The following is an 18,168-nucleotide window of genomic DNA, read 5'->3' on the forward strand; positions in this document are numbered from 1 at the left end:
TCTTTGTCGGCTCCCACAATGTTGCGGGATCTTGACGAGTTATCGAAAACGGCCGGCTGACTTAGTCACTCCGCGTTTACGAGTGCGCGCACGCATGCGCGTGTGCACACCACCCCTTTACTCTTCTGTGTGTTTCATATTCATTGTATTTTGGAACAACGCCATCATCGTCGCACAGCGCGCGTTTCGCGTTTTTCCTCCGACGTGTTTTTCAGTCGGCCGCTGAAACTCTCCGAAACCAACCCCGAAACCCTTTTAATTTCGCCGCGCCCACCCTCTGCATCCGCATTATGTCAGAACTCGCGTGGGAGCAGGAAAAAGGACGACGCACAGGGGCGCGGACCGGATAAGGGATGAGGCAGCGTGCGGTCGCGAACCGGCCGGCCCGAAGGGTGAGAATACGTGCAAATGGAAATTGGTTGCAAGAGAATATTTACTGCCGCAGTAAAGCGTGGTTGGATAAGGGGCCGTAACTTATGCTGCGGAATGAGAAGGAACGCAAAGAGGAATGCGTTGACTCCGCTGCACTGACTCCGAGCGCAGCGAGAGCTACATGGATGCTTACAAGAGAATGAGAAAGAGAGAGAGAGAGAGAGAGAGACAGAGAGAGACAGACAGACAGACAAACAGACAGACAGAGACAGAGAGAGACAGACAGACAGACAGACAGACAGAAAGAGAGAGACAAAGAGAGAGAGAGAGAGACGGAGAGTGTTCCGAGCACCCCGACGTGCGTTAAAAGGGATGAAGTACCTGAAAGGCACATCATACATCGGACACATTGATCGATGGACCTCCGTGGGCTCCGAGGCCCGCGATAGGAGCTAAATGGACGAAGATAAATTAATACTACGAAATTCCGATGCATGGAGTTGGGGGGGGGGGGGAAGGAGCGAGGGAAGAACAAATTCTCTCTCGTTCTTGGACCGCCGTGTTCTCTTTCGACTTCTCATCTTCATCCACTTAATCCTCTCTCCCTGTCGCCCGTCTCTGATCATTGTTGACTTCTGACATGACTCTTCGGTCCCACGAGCTTCTTCATCATGAGATTTCGCTGAAGGGTTGCACCTCGCACCTTGCATCTTTCATTGAAAATTCGTCAAGGCGTACTCCTCAAATCGAAAGCTGATCCCCTAAAAAGCATTTCATAAAGATTCGAACGCGGCCGACCGACCGAATTCTCGATCGTAATGGCTTGAATTCATCCTCCCTCTGTGTCACCGCAAGTTCGTTTGTTGAGGGAACTTTCGCTTCCATTAGTCCATAATTAACCGAGTTAAGTAGCCGACGACCACGTCTACAGTCTCCTCGTGCTTCCCGAGAATCGACAAATCGCGTCTTCCATCCGGTGATTGCACGGATATAAAAGGGAAGAGAAAAGGAACGACAAGAAGCGGAGGTACCACAGGGGTGAGTTTGCGGCAGAATCCAGAGGGGAATTCTCTTGTCGAATTCGTTAATCCTACTGGCCGGCCGTCCTTTGTGGCAGACTTCGGAATTAAATTTCCGGTCTTACGGAATCCGAGGAATCCTTCGTCGGTCCACCGGTCCGTCGGTAATTCGATCAGCAATCATCCCGAGGTCGGCCGGCGACGTCGTCTCCCTTACGTGACAGCCCGTGTACAATGTCGCCCTATGTCGCCCGACCGACAAATGGGCAAATAAATGAAAGGGATACGAGAGCCCGGATCGGCGATATATACACCCGGTAGATTGCGGGCACGGAGTTCCGCCAGGATAAAGAGCGAATGTGCATTCACGTCCGCTCGCGGGATGATAGACGTAATTATATATTATCGATGTTAACAGATTGACCGCGATCGTGTCGGTTTTCATTCGCATCGCAGTCGGTGCGGGAAGAACAGTGGATAATCATTAATTAATGGGCAGCCGGCAGCTGTAATAAAATACATCATAAATGGATGATGCTAATTGCGCAATGATTGAACCCGCTTATCTCTCTCCCTCCCTCTCTCTCTCTCTCTCTCTCTCTCTCTTCCGCGCAGTATCCGGTATCGCAGTCGTCAGATGTCAAAATGCTGTTTATTAACAACCGACGCATAATTCGTGTGTTCGTTCGCGCGATAATGCATTAGATATATCACGATGCAGTCTCGTGCATGTACTCGGCCGTGCTGCGCTTCAGGTCTGCGCGGTGAACGTGCTCTTGCTCAGTCGCACACGAGACAAGCAGCCAGACGCACGTCCGACCAACCCCAACCCTCCATCCGTGCATGAACAGCGAGACAAGTATGTAGCTGCTGGAACGAGCCGTCCATTTGCATCTCAATGCTCTAGCCGAGTCCGAACGATGCTTCGTCGCCCCCTCTTCGCCCCGGGTAAGCGCCGGGTTGAATCGCTCATTTAAGGCACGAGTCTGCGACTTCCCACCCTCGCAATATTTCCTTAAAGCTCGATGCGGGAAGGTTGCCAATCCGACGTCAAGACGATCGCAAAACGCCGTTAGGAGAAATTAGATTACGCCTCGACGGTATCTAGGCAGGAACGATGCTGCTGTTTAACACAAAAAACGTAGAAAAAAACTAAAAAACCTGCGAATACGTTTTTGCCTCAAGTTGAAAGTGCGCCACACCCTCTTCCCGCTCTGATCAGCTCGAAACTGCTCTTCGCGGGTCAGATGGGTTCACCGCGCAATTCAGCTGTGCGATGCGTGCTGCGAGATAAATTCAGCCGGGACGGAACGCGCGCGCGAGATTAGCGTGATTACCCAACGACAGATGCTGACGATGCAACGTGCACACATGCAAAGCTACTTGCGCAGCGCGCGAGCTAATCGATTTTAATCCGAACTTCGGTCCGCGAATTCCGACCACCTGTTTATGCGGCCACGGTGATTACCGAATGAAATTACGTACGCACGCGGCCTCCATGCACATGCACGGTAATACATATCCACATACGTATCTAGCTGTCTATCTATCTACACCTCCTATACCTACTTCCGAACTTCGCGGACCTTCGGCGTGCTCTCGGTACCAGGGTGCTTAGTGCCGAGGGTGAGAGACATCGATTTTCTGCCGGACGATTCGATGTTCCTAACCAACCCTTCGCATGAAGATCATCGGTGCAAACACGAAGCGTGCGCGCGCTTGTGAGTGTTCCCATGTGTGCGGCAGCTTCAAGTAGACGGGATCACTCCACCTCGCCGTGCCGTGGCCGCGCGGATCCCTTTACACGGCGGATGAGTTTAGATTGATATTGGCTGGCGAATGGATTTATCTAAAATTAGAGTCCCCTGAGTCCATAAGCGTGCACGACGGAGGCACGGGGACGACGGCTTGTTCTGACGCGCCCGCACCATCAGCGACGCAACGTCACACACTCCGCGTCGCGCTAAAGTTAGAACTGACCCCGGATTCTGTCGATACCGACGACATCACATGACGACACCAACTTTCGAGCACACCGAGCACAGCGATCCGAATCTCCGTGCAAAAGGAATACCGTTCATACCTCATCATCGTTATCCGCGTGTGGACAGAAACAATATCAATAGCGACGCGTCGCATATTGAACGCTGATCGTTATTCGATTGTCACCCCGTTATCATACTCTCTCTCATCGATCAGATTTTCGGGTTTCCAGAATAACCGCTTGGTCCCACATGGAAAATCCCAAATGGAACCGTGCGAGTCATGACGAGCGATAGCAAGGCTGCCAAGGAAGGATGGACCTGCGGGTAATAAAGGGAGAGAGGTACAGAGATCCGGAAGTTGTCGAGACGAGTCTTGTAACTCCTCGGAGACATTCCTCAGGGGACGGGCGAGCGGACGATTAGATTTGGATCTGCAGTTTCCTAGATTCCACGTCGATTCGGAAGGCATTACGCCCCTGAGACAGATCACTATCATCCTTCGAGTTTCTCTTCCGCCTAGAAGCTTAGGCCAATTTCGGCGTGTCGCACTGAGGGTGAATAGCCGAGAGACGGTAGCCTGAGAAGAGGGTGGTTTCTCTTTTTCGCCCATCCATGGACATCACGTAGAGGGTGGTCGGGAGAAGTGCGAGGGAACGGATGAAAGAACCAGTGGAGTTAGAGGATCATGTTGACAGTAGAAGGGACCGGATGCAAACGAGAGTCCCTCGCTAGGCGCTGCTACGGATTACGAGACAGAAGCGTCGAGGGTGGATTAATGATGAGGGAACGAAACCAGCGGCGAAATCTGTTTATTTCTAATGGGCTTAGGTCGGAGTCAAATGCGACGTTTCCCCGGATTTCCCGCGGAAAATGGAAACGTTACGTGAGATGGATCAACGAATAGCTTGTCAATTCTCGCTGGAATCACGAGCGGACACCGAGCCCTCGCCTCGGCGAGCGTCGCGCAAGTGGCAATCTTATAAAGTTTAATAGCCAGCGCGTCGCGCGGCTCGCGTTCGATTAACTTGGCACCGGCATGAATTTCAAAAGAAAGCGGCCGCGCCTCGTTGCAGTTTCAGTGTACTCTGGGTGCAAATGAGAGTTGGATGGAGTTGGCGGAATTCTGAACTAAAGTCACGTCCACGGGCTCGCCCGGCCCGACTCGCAAACGCATTTATAAAATACAGACGTGACATTTATGATAAACTATGCAAGCTATTCCAAACATTTGCAATCGTATTAGCGTTCCGATGGAACTATTTTTAACAATGTCGCGTGAAACTTGGTTCGCTTCTCCTCAGTTGCGAACTTCGCTCTTGCTCGAATATCGCGACTTGGCTCGAAGAACTACTCGGCGGTCTCGTTGCTACTGTAAAATTTAATAATTTATTATTCATCAGTCGCGTGAATTTTTTACGATTATCGTAAATTTTCCGCGGAATTCATGAGTTTTGTCGCTTTTTTTATGCGAAATGATTCGGACTGATTCATGTTGCTTTTTTCAACAACATATTTTACGGTTAATTTGAGTTCGGATTTGCCGGATGAAACTTTGATGAATTTTACTCGTTGGTAATTTGTTAACGAGTTCTCTCCTTAATTAAAAATTATCGTATCTAATATATTGATAATAAATTTATACGAAAATTGTGTCAAGTACAAAAAATAAATGGAATACAGAATGCGCACGTTGCTCGCGCAATCGTAGACCATGGTATACCGTCATATGGCACAGCTTGCACGGGACATTTAACAACAAATAGAATTTCAGAGAGGCGTTGATACTTTTGGTGGCAGCGGCGAATCATCCGCATGTACGACGGATTTCACGCGGCGGCACTTGCGCACTAACAAACTCGCGCGCGAATTTTACGGGCCCGTAAAATATATTGGTTTTCTTTATGTGCGCCTGGCAGGTTCGTTAAGTGCAGCTATTTAACAATTTACGGTTAGCATTTCCCTGCCGGAAACGCGCTTCCCGGACGACGGAACCGGCGCGCCTGGGCTGTGTTGCGCGCCCCGCGTTTCATTTATTTCCACCGAGCGAATATTCCGCGAAATGCAACGGGCGATTCCGGCCGAATAATCTATGACGGCGCGATTTACGGACCTTCGTGACCGAGTTCTCCTCTCTAAACAGATCGATACTCGCGAATGTCGGCGACGTGAATTATTTTATTATCGGCTGTTCGGAGCGACAGAATCTCTCTCTCTCTGCCGAAGATATACATTAATGCCCGAGGACACGCAGGCGATATCTCGACATTTTTATAGTAATAAAATACGTACGTTACATCGGGAAAACCGAGCTCGCGACAAAAAGCGAACGAAAAAAGAGAGCGAATGAGAGGCAAGAGTTCCACCTTTCAGCTCCTCCATTTTCCGCTCTTGCTGCGAGTCTATCCCTTCTCGACACGGTTTTCGTCTGAATATCCAGAGCTCCGCTCCCGCAGTCCCGCTCGTTCCCCGCTTTTTTCCCTTCTAACGACTGAATAGTCTGGCCGTGACAAGTATATCGACCGTTCCTGCTATCTTTCTCTTACCTACGCACACTCCACCTCGCCAAAAGAAATGCCGCTAATGCGCGTTTATGCCCCCGGAATATGCCATCGAGGCATCGGTTTTTTCATACATCCAAGAATCTCTCATTCTCGATCAATGCTGATGTACACAATGCATGCATTCACATTTGCCTAGCAGTCTCCAAAAAATTGATATCGCAACTTTTGCGAGCTGGTTGTGTTCTGCTGAATTCACGAATTCGAGAGCTTTTTTGTGCCATCAAAAAGCTGTCTACAAACGGATCTCAAAAGCGTTCACCATACGTCCACGCAAACCACATGAAGCAAGAGTTACATAAAGGTTTCAAAGTTTTTCGAGGTCTCGGCTGGCTGGAGAGATTCGTGCTGAAAAATAATACTTCAGATTGAAATTTACGAAAGATTCCGGTTCCGGCGAGTCAAGCTTGCACAACTCACGCGTGTCCTCAAGTTCCTATACGTCTCGTCGTCTACTCTGGCGAGATCATTCGCCCCATAAATTAGGGTAACGGCGTCCCGTGCTGTCGATCGACTACTAAGGTCGATTACGCCGTCGACTGCAGATTATCCATTCGCCTTCTACTCTCCAATCTCCCCTCGATCGCAAAAGATGGGATGAAGTCGGCGACCTTTTTCGATTAAGCCTCGGTATAACCAGATTGTCGAATCGAAGAGAGAGCTCGGGAACTCTCGCGCCGGCCGACGCTTTCTCTGCTTTCCCCTCGTTCTCCTCCTGCACTTCCTCGCGGACGTGTTCTCACCTTCTTTCTCTCGGCGTACCGTCGTGCACCCTTGCCTTTGTGCTCGACTACTTCCGCCAGGTTCGTAGCCCTTTCCCTTCCTCTGGTCACGCTATCGCTCTTACGGGGATTTTCCAGACTGTAAATTGCAAAAGTTCTAACGCGACTCTCACGGTATCACGTCTCTAAGTCCGGCCGTTGTTTCTTATTTTCAGATCCCGAGGCGGCTACGAGGATCCGACTCGGCGCGCTTCGAGGGTAAGTTTCGGTTAATAATAGAGAGATAATCAGAAGACTGACCTCAAAGAGTGATAATCGCTTTAACGTAGATTCAATTTGTAAATAGTTCTTGCATGATTTTTAATTGAGATTTACAATTTTAAGCAACGGCCACTCGCCACGGGGAGAATGACACGATTATTCAATTCTATATTCGTGTTATTTCACGTATGGATACAATTCTATTTTATCATATCGGAAAATATGCGTGAAACATATGTATTAAATTCTTCGCTCACCTGTGCCAATACATTCTGCATCAAAAGTAATTCAGAAGCTCGCCAGCTCCCGTGATTCGCGTGGACGCAGCATGCAAAAGTGCTCGGGCTTGTGCGCTGCGAGTGTTCTCGAAACTTTACGATATTCCCGATCAGTCCTGTCGGCTTTTGTTCGGACTTCGGTTTGAAGATCGCTTCAGTAGGGCAATCGGAGCAACGCCGAGTGGCACCGCTAATTGAAGGTTTGAAAAATATATGACGGGCGTGGAAAAAGCCGCGATTGTCGTCTTCTCGCTTCTCGCCCCTGCTTCTCGCGAGCGCGCCACCCTTGTTCGTTCGTTCGTGTAGTCGGGTGTACTTGAAATTTATCGAGGTAACAACAGGCAGCGCGATGGCACGGAGCATCTCCTCCTCTCTCAGAGCCCTCGAAAAGTTCGTCGTTCTTGTAAAGTGCTCGAAACAATTCCGACGCGAGCCGACGTCGACAGCATCGTCCCTTTTGTATCGAGAGCGTCGGGACAGCGAAAGTTTTTGCATTCCCTTGTCACGCGGCGCGATTTATCTCGTGTGCGGAATATGCAACAACATTTATGCGCACGTGCGACGCAACGTGCAATACATTCGCCGTCTCATCCACCAACGCAAGGCATGCCGCATGAAAATACGACAAGAACGTTTTCCAGTAATTCGAAGAGCTTTTGACGCGATAATTGTGATATGCAAATTTGCGTCGACCGTAAAATGAAATTTTTTCGCTATTAACAATGATTCTTTTATTTTTTGTATATATATTCTGTGCGGATATTTTCAATCTCCGCCCGGCAAGATTAAAATTGTACCTTTCTTGAAATAAATAGACACGCACGCGTGAAAGCGAGCTCCGAGAGAGTTCGCATTTTTATGTCATCGTACGAGACCGCGCAAAACTATTGCTTCGAGTGATGGCCTCGTGAAAAAACGAACTAATAGTTTTTGCGAAAACGAATCGCAAAATCTCGTTTAATGGCTCCTTTGATTGCACGTAAACGTGCACGATGTACGTAGCCGCGTTATTAATTGCTCGTGCTCGCCTACGGTCCGTCGCACATGCATATTAATTCTAATACGTGTGTTTCGCCGTCCAACCGTCCGCTCCACGACGCTCGACAGCGAATATACGCGCGCGCGCAATTAAATCTGCCACTAAAAAGACGTACGCCGAATTAAAAACGAACGTTGTTTGACAGAAATACCGTCTGCGCGGCCGATATAAACGGAGCGTAAACACGAAATTAAAGCCCGCGCGCGGCCATATAAAAATTTTACACCCTTCTATTTGCGGGGACGACGATGTCGCGCTCGCGACGACGTTATCACACTCGCAACTGTCCGGGAGGCTAGCGGAGGGAGGACACGAGGAGAAATTCGCGAAATTACGTCCACCGACGTTGGTCCTCTCGCTGAGGATGAATAAATTAAGAAAGCAGCTATATTATAAATTAAGAAAGCAGCTATGGCTTTCGACAGGCGGGCTCTCGTGCATGCTTAATTAAATTTAGCGCCGCACTTGGCGCGAACTCGCATTTCCCGGTGGCTCCACGGCAGCGGTTCGCCGTTCGATGTTCCACGATGGCGCAGTCGGAGAAAATAATGTACACTCGCGCCCGAGCAAATTATGCAAATGTTTGTTTACTTCTCGAGTTATACGTGCAGCCGCGTTGCGGATGCCGAAGTTATGGAAACGCAAAATCCGTATCTCTCGCTGTTCGTCAGCAAGCGCAAATCACGTAAAATAGTGCGCGCGAACACTTTGTTCCGTGGCGTCCGATTCTCGGCGGGTCAATCGATACTACGGACATTGGGATACATCGTCTGCAAGAACGATGTTTGGTCCCTCCGTCTCGCGTTCTGAGCGCGCGTCACTTACCCAAGTTACGTTCGATGAGGATAATATAGCGGAACGCCCCCTCCAAACGCCACCGATCATCTTATTTTGATCGTCGTACATACATCCGCCGACGAAGGGAGAAGAACGCGACGTTTTTACGGTCGATGAGTTTACTGAAAGTCACTGATTTAATTCCGCCGTTTAATCATGCCTGATAGAGTGGGGCGAGTTTCCATAAAAGTGAACGTCTCATTGCGGGGCAAAACACAGCTTCCCTCCCGCGCCGGCGACTCGTTGGTTTTAAAAGACAATGCTCAAGTGCCTCTATTCGTGGCAGCCTAAGCAAACTGAACTCCGTAACGAGTTCCTTCGTGCCCAAATTGCCGTAAATCGAAATGAAGTTATCAACGCTGGCAAAGTCATTTGAAACTGACCGTGGCTCCGCCGTGGCTTTCAAGTAATTAGCTCGAGATTAACTAATCAAGACACAAACGTATGATCAAAATCGCTTCTCGCCTTGAAATTTTCGTATCCGCGAACGCAGTGTGAATTCTGCCGAAATCGACCGACTCTCCCGTGAAATCCTATTTACCGTGAAATTGCTCAATGTCCAACTCGTTGGTCGTTCTTACGGCCGAGCGTTACTTAACGTCCAGCCAATCGCAATTGAAACGAAAACGGGGAATTGGAGAGGATGAACCATGAGAAATCCACCGAAGCTGCAGCTTCGTTTCGCAGATGCGTGAACTACGAAACTGTCGGATTTTAGCCGCATGCAGCGCGCTCCACGTGCAACTTCCGAGATATGTATCCCCGCGCCTTCGCGACTCCTACGGTCTCCTCTCACCAGAAGACTAGAAAGTACCCTCGAGGAAGGAAAAATATTAAGCAAAGAGCATGCCGCACGGAAAAAACACTCTGAAAAGTGGTTCGTACGTAGAACGAGCTGAAAAAGCCGCGGAAGAAAAGCCAAAAAAAAGAGAAGCTTCTAAGACGAAGCGAGAGAGGATCGCCTCGGGGTGCTCTGGGTAAATCCTTACGCTCCTGGATGCCGCCCTTCCGCCCGATCAATATTGCGTTGGTGGGGCCGAGTCAGGATGGTCGGCTGTGGGGGACGGCAGGGGGTTGTGGAGGCGCGGAGGGTTAAAACGGAACGAGGGGTAGCGAGGGGTACGTCGTCGCGGTAGCAGCGTCGGTATCGGCGAGTGCGAGGTAGATGCGAGAGGCAGGGGGTCGCTGACGGCATGAGGGTAGGAAGGCGCGGCGAACAGTGGGGGTTGTTTAGGTAGGTGGGGACGCTGGTGGAGAAAGCCAACGCTGTCATGGCGCCGCGCAGCATCGCCAGGCAAGCGGTACCTCGGTGTACTCCCTCGCGGCGGGTTACGCGTTCCTCAGGGTTCCGCGATCGGCGGCGACGAGCGATCTGGTGAGAATCGCGCGCGTCCGCACCGCTTCTCGTAGCCGCGCCGCTCGTCGCGTCCAGATCGACCCGAACGAGATCGCGAGAGAACGCGCTGTTTCGCTCCTCGCGCTCCTTCCGCGCACCCCAACACTGATTACCGCCGACGACCAGCGCGAGCAGACAATTCGGGAAACGCGAAAACCGCCTGGCTCCTGGTGAATAATCGGAAAGTGTCGAATTGCGGTGCAACAGTGACCGTTTCTCCGTCTCTCTTCCGTTGAGTTACGCGCGAGCGTATTGACGTACGCGTCGGTCGAGTACATGCGATTCAGACAGCAGTGACGCGAGTGGCAAAACAGCACGGCGGATTCACGGCGATCATCGACGATACACCGTCGGTGATCCACCACGTCGGTGGTAAGCGACACACGTTCGGTCGGCTCGCCCGCGCCGTCATCGATCGCGAAGGTCGAGACTGAAGGTCGCGAGTCTCGAGATTCGTCGTCTCTGTGGGTTATTTACATGCTCCTCCGAAAATCCATACAGTGAGCTGACTCTAATCCTCGTCATCGTCGTCGGTGTACGCGCGCGCTTTTTCTCGGAACGGACGCCGAGTGTACCGAGAGTAGTTTCGGCGTGGTGCTGGCGTACACGCCAGGTGAATCGATGCCGAACGAGAGGAGGTCGTGATACTCGCCGACGACTCTTGGTGCACGATGTCGCGCCGCGACCACCAGACACGTGACTGAGACAAGAGGTGAAGCAGAGCGACGAGGGATCCTTCTGGTGTGAGCTCTCGCAGATCCTAACCGGGAAACGCCGACGTTGCTGAAGATAGGCGGGGGTGGCTGCCGCGGGCGGATCGAGCTGGCAGCGGCTGGGTTTCGTCGCGACGCGTCACTAGGAATAACAATGTCCTAGCGAAGGGAGGACCTCGTCTTTAGGCCGATCCCCCTCATCCTGCTCCACTTCTCTTCCACGTACCTTCACGTACACGTACACACATACACACGAGGCACGTACACGCGCGCGCGCCTACACACGCACACGTATACCCCATCGGTCCTGATCACCAACGCCAGATACATTCTACCATCCACCATCATTGCGTTCTACCGTCACACGTTGCGCGTTCGTTCTGATACAGATTCAGCCGCGCGCGCACACACGGATAGAGACGTACACACGTACACGCGAGAAAAGGGTGAAAAGAGAGACGCACACACGCACACACGCTTCTGACACCCCCATTCTGTCGTCCTTCATCGTCGATCTTACTATCGCGAGACGCATCCTGCCGCGGCCTGTACACGCAGGACACAAACGTGCAGACACGCACAGGCAGACAGACACCGCGAGGGACGCATACGGAGAAGGGTGCGAGCTTCCCGAATCCGGCCAAGTCCAAAGTCCTTAATCCCGTGGGGTGATCCTGGCCCCGCCCGTACGCGAAGGAACCACACCCCAGCGGGAAAGAGACAGCGAGAAAGAGAAAGAGAGAGCGAGAGAGAGAAACACAGCAGAGTGCGAGAGGAATTCAGGGTCCGGATTTAGCAGGCTCCCGGTAAGCTCCCGGCATCAGCAGTCGATTCTCTTTCCTCCGTCTGCTTTTTTCTTTTTTCTTTCTTTTTCTTTCCGCTTCCGGCGACGCGACTCCAGGAGTAACCTTGTTCGGAAAGGGCGGCCGCAGGGAGGCGAGAGAGGGTGGGCATCGGCTTCCTCGACCTCGGCTCGTGTACCGTCCCCCTCGGCTCCTCGCGCGCTCGTATCTACCCTCGCGCTTCGCCGTCACTGTCTGGCCCGATAGTGCACATGGCCTCGTTCCATGCTGGATGCAAGTTGCAACGCGGTTGGGTCGCGCAGGTTAGGTCCGTGTCTACGACACGAAGGGCGGGCGAGAAGGGCGCGTGAAAGATAGAGCTAGAGAGAGAGAGAGAGAGGATAAGTCCGTTATATGCGTCTACGGCCGATGAGGTCCATACGACCCAGCAGCTTGCGAGTAATTAGTACTAATTACGCGCGCGTAGAAGTTGCTTGACTGCACATGCCGATCCCTACAGATGATCCTCAGCGAAGGGCTCTGAGAACAGCATCCCCTTTGATCGCGAAATGCTCGAGCGATAATCGCAAAGAGCCTAATCATTTACGCTCCATCGAAACAGCGAACAGCAGAACAGTGAAGATTGGAAGCACGAATTAAGCAGTATGATGTACTTCTCATGAAATACAAAGTGTTTAAAAATCCGAGATAATCTTTTATTTATTTTGAGGTTACGTCTATTATTGGTTCGCGCGAGAAACGTCAAAGAAACTAAATAATAAAGGGTCGGTCTTGGAATTGGAGGATGTTAACAGCGACATTGAAATCCGGATATTCCGTTTGACGCGAGCATGAACGGCATCAAAGTTTCGCGCATCACGAGATTGCGCTGTCTGGCCTCAAATTTAGCAGCTTTGATAGGAATTCGGAGGTGTGTGCGTGCATCACGCACGCAAGCAACCTTCGCCAGCTGGCAGCTGATGGATTTTGGATTGATTTGTGTTTCGACGTAGCTGCGATCCAATCGCGATCTCTGACAGCGTTACAATCGCTTCCTCCGGTAACGATCGCGGTGAAAATCGTTCGCAGCGAATAAACATTTCGTCGCGCTGCTAGGAAGCCTTGCAAATATCGCGCGCATACGCGAAATGTGTTTTTTACGCGGCGGCAATTACGGAAAAATTCTCTGGCACAAAAATACAAATTACAAAAATACAAAAAGTCGCATACATCCCACGCGCCGATGAATAAATATTTCGTCTAATTGTCGCGAAGATATTGCATGTGTATGAAACTCTTGAGGCAAAGAGTAAACATAAAATAAAAACTAATTTCTCATAACGAAGTTATCGTAAGAGACAACGGAATGCATTGATGATACCGCTCGCTGCTTTAAAACAAATGATATTTAAACAATATGCGCATCCGTGAAAATCTATTTCATACGATTCTACCCGCGCGAGCACGTTGGAAAATCGTGTAACGCAAACAGACGCTCGAAAAAAGGCTCTTTATTGAAATGAATCACGAGCGGGATAACAAATATTGACAGGGTAGTTATGCCCAGGGGCGGATAAATTACTCTCCCCAGTCATTGACTTTATATAATCATTCTCATGTTTGGTCGGCCAATTTTTCCATTCTTCTGAAAAAGCGTTAATTAAAAACTTTCTTCGTGAGTTTGCACGAGATCCTCCTTCGACACGAATCTCTGAAAGAGATACTGCGCGCGCGATCTTCGATCGGGATTGACGAAGTGGCGCCGCGGGCGATCTCTCGACCGCGATTTTACTCTAGCGCTCCGATGCAACCGAGCCAAGAAATTGTTCGGAGGAGCCGGTTTACGGTTCGGTGCCCCACGAAGCCGATCGCGCGCGGAGTAGGCTCGGGGGTGTTCGGAGGTATCGGGGTATAATTTACAAACTCCGGGGACACCGACTTGTGCAGTAATTTATGTACCGTGCGCCGATTTTTCCAGCGTCCGGTTATTTACAGGCCCATTAAATGCAGCCCTCATTCCGGAGATTACCGGGGTGCACGATGTTACTATTCGACGATGGTGCGCGCGCTGGCATCGTGCACCCTGCCGCACGAGATCCTGATTATCCGATAGCTCCTTTACGACGCGGCACGGGCTCAAAGTTGCAATAAATCTCGAGGATAATCCACGGGCTAGGTTGTACTAAAAGCATCTTGTTCATTATTATAAGAGATATCAAACAATTCGTCGTGTATGTGAATGCATGTATGCGTGCGTGTACGCGCATATGTGTGTATGTATGCGAGACGCCAATTGCGCGTTCGGCGAGCACGGTAATTCGGGTTTTTTACGACGCGAGACGAGATGACCGACCATATTCGCTGAGCTGGCCGAAGTTAATTTTCTGTCGATGCAAGCAGGTAGAAGCACGCGTCGCAAATCTAGCCGGAAAAATTCCCCCGAGACTCGTTCTCGCCGAAAATGAGTCAGTGTTGCGGGGAAACGACCAGTTAGACAAACATTAGTCTTCACTCGACAGCAGCCGGCTCGGTCGACCAGCAAAACCTAACTGGAATTAGGTTAAGGGGTTGGAGAAGGGCTGGGCAAGGGTGGCAAGGGTGGCAAGGGGTAGGGCGCGAACGAAGGAGCCCCGGGAGCACGGGGTGGAAGTTCGGCGATTTCTTGTAATTGAATCTGCGACCCTGGCCGGGTTATTGTTTCTGGCCATTCCGCGCGCTTGTTGGCTCCCCCGCTGACTTGTACTACCTCCAACTGGGGGAGGGGGGAGGTCACAATAATTTTTGCGAAGCACGTAATCAGAAGTACCGATGAGAGACGTTCGCGGCGCACTTCCGGGAAACGAACAGAGAAATCACGACAACGATGACGAATCGTGGTTCGCCGAGTTGTCCGATTATCCGACCGTACCTTTAGGAAAGTTCCCTGCAAAAAGCTCTCACAAATATCGGCAATATGCCGATGCATTGTTTGAAGAAAAAGACACTTATCGAATTAGATTCCAAGTGATGAAACTACTTTTAACGTTTCATTAACGTGCAAACGTTGTTCCATCGATCGCCCCGATTGGATGTTAATATTTTTCGCACGTTCGCATAAGAACACAATTATCGCCCGCGTACACCGTTCATTGTTCGCGGACCTCTACCCTTTACCCTTTTCCTGATCGCGACGAAACGTTTACAGAGTCGCGCGGGCGGGTGCAAAGAGAAAAATGCATTGTTGCTCGCAACAGCCGCGAACAGCTCTCTCCTCTTGATCACGAGATCCCCTCGTTTCTCCCAACCTCGAATTCTCGTTTAATCTCACTTGACCCGTTGAAAACTGTCGAAATTCTCGACGCTAACGGATGCCGAGCGTCGGGCTGTTGCCGCGTCACGCAGCGCTCTGCAATCAGTTTTGGATCGTTTCACACTCGGATTATACTCGCGACGATATTGTGGCACGATATTGGGTTCCCTCGTTGCCCCGCCGAGATTGACATTTCGAGAAGTTGCGAGGCATTTATCAATCCTTCGCACGGCGCGCGGAACACGCACGAGCACGACTGAAATATTCGCGAAAGGGCCGGGATAATCGTAATCGATCAACTATCTTGATATCGTCACGGTCCGATCTGCGTCACTCGGCATCCTGTCTGCACCCTGCGCGCGTCGTCCAATTACGCTCCCCCGATTCTGCGACCTTAAAGATCGTCGACTCCGCATTCGCGGCACGTTGTAACGGCATGAACGTCACTGTGCTTACCTATCAGGCAACCCGTTGTACACGAGCCACCGTATCGACAGAAAGCACGTAGCGCTGTGAAACGCCCTTGTACATACCACGGGAAGGGACGATACCCTCCGTGGAACACGGAAGCTCGCGTGCCGGAACACGTCCGCGTCTCCCGTTCAAATACGCCGATCTCGGCGGAGCAATTAAGCTGCTTTATTGTCGGACAAATGAAAAAAGCGCAACAAAAAAGGGAGAAAAAGAGCGCGCGTTGCGCTGCTCGGATTAAAGCGCTTTTTCACGAGCCGCTGGCCGACGAGCTCGGATCTCTGTATTAACGGTAGGAAACCCGGCAACGTGTCGCGCTTCCGCCATTAATGACTATCACCGTCGCTTTGGACATCGAGCGCGATATTTAATCGCGCCTCCGATGTAGCGTCATTTTTATCGACGAGCTTTTTCTTTTTTTTCTACGCGGGACAAAGTGCGAGTTTAGCGGCGGTTGACCGTGGATGCATCATTGCCGGTGCATCATCGGCGTGAAAACCGAGAGGAGGTAGAGGGTAGAGATGGGGATGTATCACAACGAGGTATTATCGGGACGATACGATGGCGCATTCGGCTGCCGTGAACGAGTAAATTCCTCGCTGTTTTTTCACGAGAGTGCCTTGCTAGTTCAGAGCGGATAAGCTCTCAGAGGGGGTTGATCGACACCGGTTGCCGAAATTGCGGTGGCGCGGGATCCCTCACTCGTTCGTCTGTTCGTCCACTCGCTCGTTCGTTCGTTCGTTCGAGCCAACTCGTTAAACTGCGAAACCGGCGAAATTTCTGCAACGCGGCTCGCGCGAAACGAACATGGAATAACGAATGCAGTTTACGTTCAACCGCGCGCGCGCGCGCGCGCTGCAATTGCATCGGCCGAGTTATCGGACGTTATTTAAACGCGAGGATGACGTCCGGTTTACGGTAACGCAATAGTCCGCGACCGACGACGCCAAGTGCGATGATACAATATATTTATGGAATACTTTACAGCTCGGGAATTTATATATGCGCGCGTTATTCCTGACAACGAGCCGGTATTACGTCGTTAACGTCGATAGATCGCGATCCAAGAGAGCCCGAATAATTGCGTATCAGCCACGAATTAATTCCGGCGCAGCCCGTAAAACAGAAATTTACGAGAGCGTACGAGTCGGCGCCATTTTTCAGTGTCAGTCTCGCGGCAGGTACGTTAATTTAATCGGCCGTGCGAACTTTGTTCGTCGCCTCGAAATGTCAGAGACCACCGCACGCTCCAACATAATCTATCCTTCGAGTGCTGGCAAAAAGCGATCGGGTAAGAAGTATTCGCGCGAGAGATCGCCGCGCGCCGATTGCGCCGGCACGCGATCGCTTTTCACGGCGGTTTTCGTAGGTCGAGGGTTGAAGGTCTCCCGTCGCCGCCACCGACGACGTGCTGGCGTGGTCCGCAATGTACAACTTTGACCTTCATATTTAAGCAGACGAACCTGCTGCCGCTCGTTACGGACGAGCCTGTTACACGCGCACCGCTCATTGTTCCTCGTGTGCGTCGTGCAAGGCGCGATAGGGATACACGGTGCCTTAGAATCGCCCGATACTTTTCTATACACGCTCCAACCTGGTATCGATCGGGATACTGACGGTACTACGGTATCGGCGGAAAACTTACGGGAGAAGGTAATTTCTGGAGCATCTCTGGATTTTTTCGTTGCATCGGTTACGCTGATGCGATTTCAGCCGCTGTTACTTTCGTAAAAAGCTGCCGAATAATTCCGGTGCACCCTGTATAAACAACTCGATCGGCATGCCTCCGCTTCTTGTTTCCTTGGACTTCCGTGCCACGACGTCGTTAAAACTGCTTTCTCACGGCTAATCCTCGCGATTGGTCGCCGCTTTGGCCTCACTCGTATACCTAAGATCGCCTGGCGATCTAGGCCGCACCAGGACTTTTCTAATCGTTCGTGGAACGAAAACCGATTTCCAGAGGCGCCGCAATTAAGTTCACGACGGATCCCGTGCGAGAACATGCGGGAACGATACTCTCGTCGCGGCTGTGAGCTTCGATAAAAGTCACGACTCGGTTTGTGCCCATGTCGAGTGCACATCGATATTTATCAAGCAATTTCCATCAGCGAACTAGCTTGAAGAAAGCTGCTAAGTATCATCACTTTGTGCACTAAAAAGCGATAAATGTTGATATGACCACTTGAAGTTGAGAGTTCCAGAATTGACGATCTGTACTGCAGAATTAAAAATTTGCATCTGTCACTTTCGAACTGTGGCATATTGAAACCCTTAATTGTGTTACCGTAATTGTGTTACAAAATTCTTGAAACAATGTAGGTACGTGGATGTATGTCATTCGTAAGATATCGCATGATCAATATCTGCTGATGATATTTTTACATTCATATAAACGTGACCCAGTCTGGAATGATATTCTCATAAATTATGTATACAGTATCACTTA

At 50.7% G+C, this 18,168-nt stretch overlaps 1 protein-coding gene across 1 annotated transcript in view; it reads left to right on the forward strand.

The window, feature by feature from the left end:
• LOC105288120 (protein turtle) overlaps positions 1–18,168 on the forward strand; it is a 227,363-nt gene that overhangs the window by 124,086 nt on the left and 85,109 nt on the right. The window contains exon 4 of the mRNA XM_026968303.1: positions 6,872–6,914. The gene's annotated coding sequence lies outside the window, so the exon portion shown is untranslated. The remainder of the gene's footprint in view (positions 1–6,871; positions 6,915–18,168) is intronic.

This window comes from Ooceraea biroi, chromosome 3, assembly GCF_003672135.1.
Source record: "Ooceraea biroi isolate clonal line C1 chromosome 3, Obir_v5.4, whole genome shotgun sequence".
In the NCBI taxonomy this organism is placed as follows: domain Eukaryota; kingdom Metazoa; phylum Arthropoda; class Insecta; order Hymenoptera; family Formicidae; genus Ooceraea; species Ooceraea biroi.